The following is a 2816-nucleotide window of genomic DNA, read 5'->3' on the forward strand; positions in this document are numbered from 1 at the left end:
TGATAAATAGCCTACTTCTAATGATAAATCTATAATATAATAAAGGAAGGAATCGGCTTATACATGTTGGGGATAGGAAATACACAAACGACGCATCATCACGTCTCAACTACCCAACTGATTACTTGAAATGTTGCTTATAGATTCTTTATTTACTGAGGATGGTTATAGGCCTTTTTTAAATCGTTCAAGATCTCAGTAGGTAGATTTTGTAAAGTTTTCAGTTGCCAGGGTCACGGGTTACACCTGCTAATGGACAATTATTTGCTCTTTAAATATGAGTGCTCTACAGTAAGATTGTAAACTTTAATTATATGTGTCTGTTTTTGCAGTGACTCAATGTGGATTGTGAAGACACAGAAGGGGACGCATTTGGATCTTGAATCATGAATGTTGAATCTTGATGCTCACAGAAAAGGAAGTCAACCAGACAGGTGGGACACACAACTTAGTTACTTATTCTCAGTTATAATTAAGTATACTTACTTCTTACTAAGTTAATAGCTACTTACGTACAACTTAATAGTTGCTACAGTACCCTTTTCTGGCTATCAAGTTTGTTAGTGGCTCAATTCAGGGCAGTATTTTATCACCAACTTTATGTAATATATCTATTTTGATGATCTGGTAGTATCCGAATCGAAATACTTCTACTACTAATTGAAAAATTGCACTATAGTGTTCGATTTTGATGACACTACAGTCTAAATTTTGAATAATAGTTATTAAAAACTATTACCCACGTGTAGAGCGTTATCGATTTTCAAATCCATTTTTAACTATTATTAAAAAATTGGACTGTAGTGTCGTCAAAAATACGAGTAGATCAAAATTGAATTATCAACTAGCAGTTGGTCATGGATAGTGAAATAGATGAGTACTATAGTGAGGTCTATAGAGTAATATAGAATCTTGGCCCACAGATATTCGTAAATTGGGAAACACAACTTTAAAAATATAACATTGAAATATTGAAATATTATTTGCAGGATTGAGACCACAATAGGAGGCATAAAGTCCCTTGATAATTTTGAAAATAGAGACGTTATAGTGGGGTCCACGTTATAATGGCAGTGGAGGAAACTAGGAGAACAACGTTGCCAATTATCTGCCTTGCCACTGCCTTCTGAAGAGGATAGCTTGGTCAATTTTACCACCAACTTTGGTCAATATCTATAGTTAGTTTCTAAAGGTAGTGGAGAAAAATAGAAGAACAACATTGCCAATAATTATACATAAATATCAGATGTACTGGTATCAGCTATCCTCTTCAAAAGACAGAGAATTGGCAACGTTGTTCTTCTATTTTTCTAGTGGAGAAAGATAGGAGAACAGTAGGGCCGATTCTGTACCTTCTATAGAGGATAGCTGATACCGTTAAGCCTATATCTGATCTGATATCAACTGTTCATTCTTGTTAAAAATAATTAATTATATTTCATTTGGGATTCCATCCCTTCCAGTTAGGCCGCAACTCCACCTCAGCATCTTCATTTCAGTGACCTCCAGTCTGTGTTCATGGGCTTTCTTAACTGCCCAGGCCTCCGCTCCGTATGTCAACGCGGGCCGCAAGACACGACTGTTTTATAGATTTTGCCCTCAAGTTTTTCATTCCTTCTATCACAAAGTATTGCAGTCATTTTCCTCCAATTCATCAATTAATTTACCAGATGTGCTATTTCATTGGCCTGTTCTCCGTCTGCATCAAAGGTTGAGCCCAGCTAATAAGAGTATAGAAACTCTAACTTGTACTAAACATGATTATTTGTTGTATCCATGTATATGTTGGTTCCGTTGGAAATAATCCGGTCTTCTTTCAACCATCAGAGCTGATTCAAAGACAAGGAAGTGTTAGTATTCCAGTCTCAATAAACGAAGGTTTGCAATGTGCCAGGTAGTTTTCATTGTTTATAATTCTAACGATCCTTTTTTGTAGGAGAAGAAGCATGATTTTTTCAAGTATGCATTGTGATGATCTATGAATTAATTTCTATTATAAATTATTCATTATCTCATTTCCATTTTCATATGATGTGTCTGATAATTCGTGAACTGTGATTCCATTCATTCATCTGTGAATTTATTATATTGTCATCCAATTTATCTATGTTCTGTTACAGGCTCTGAAAATTGATGAAATGGAACAAATTATTTGGACAAGACACTAGAAAAATTCTACTCGGTCGGTTTTGAAATCATACCTCAAGATACTTGCGAGATCTTCGTCTGCACTGCACTAGCATTTCAGGTAATTATCCAACTAGCCTACTATTTTGTATTCATTTCAGTGACAAATATTCATTTGTACCGTAATGATAAATGAATAGCCTATCACAACTGAATAGAGAGCAAACCTTTGTTTAGGAGGAAATTAAAAGACTCGAATAGTGCTTTTACAGTGCTACAGAACTTTTCGAATCAAGACAGTTGAAGTCATGATTGCTGTGTTCAGAAATAGAAGTATCAATTCAACTCATATCTATGCTACTTTATTGTATATAACAATTGTAAATATATGATTGTTATGGTGACTTACTCAGTTATGTACATGCAGAAATTAGCATATTTTAATAACAGTGTTATGATGTGGCAATTTAATATCTGGGTAGAATGGATCCCTGCAAGCCATTTTTTAAAAATATACAGCAATTTGACTCTTCACTGTTTATTAATGCTTCAGGCTCTTACTTTTCCAAGATATCTTGAATATATTAGATCTATATGCGATCAACATGAGCACTTTACTAATAGTGTATTCAAGTTGATACCGGTCAGGCTTTTTATTTGGTTGAGGAGATGTTAACTGGTGAAATTCC

General features: G+C 34.5%; 1 long non-coding RNA gene across 1 annotated transcript; it reads left to right on the top strand.

Annotated features, from left to right (window-relative positions):
• The first annotated feature begins 265 nt into the window (after positions 1-265).
• Positions 266-2249, top strand: LOC120356526. The gene is made up of 2 exons (XR_005574074.1): positions 266-434; positions 2121-2249. It is a non-coding gene; the product is annotated as an uncharacterized LOC120356526 (long non-coding RNA).
• Positions 2250-2816: the final 567 nt, after the last annotated feature.

The sequence above is a fragment of the Nilaparvata lugens genome, unplaced genomic scaffold (genome assembly GCF_014356525.2).
Source record: "Nilaparvata lugens isolate BPH unplaced genomic scaffold, ASM1435652v1 scaffold6984, whole genome shotgun sequence".
Taxonomy (NCBI): Eukaryota; Metazoa; Arthropoda; class Insecta; order Hemiptera; family Delphacidae; genus Nilaparvata; species Nilaparvata lugens.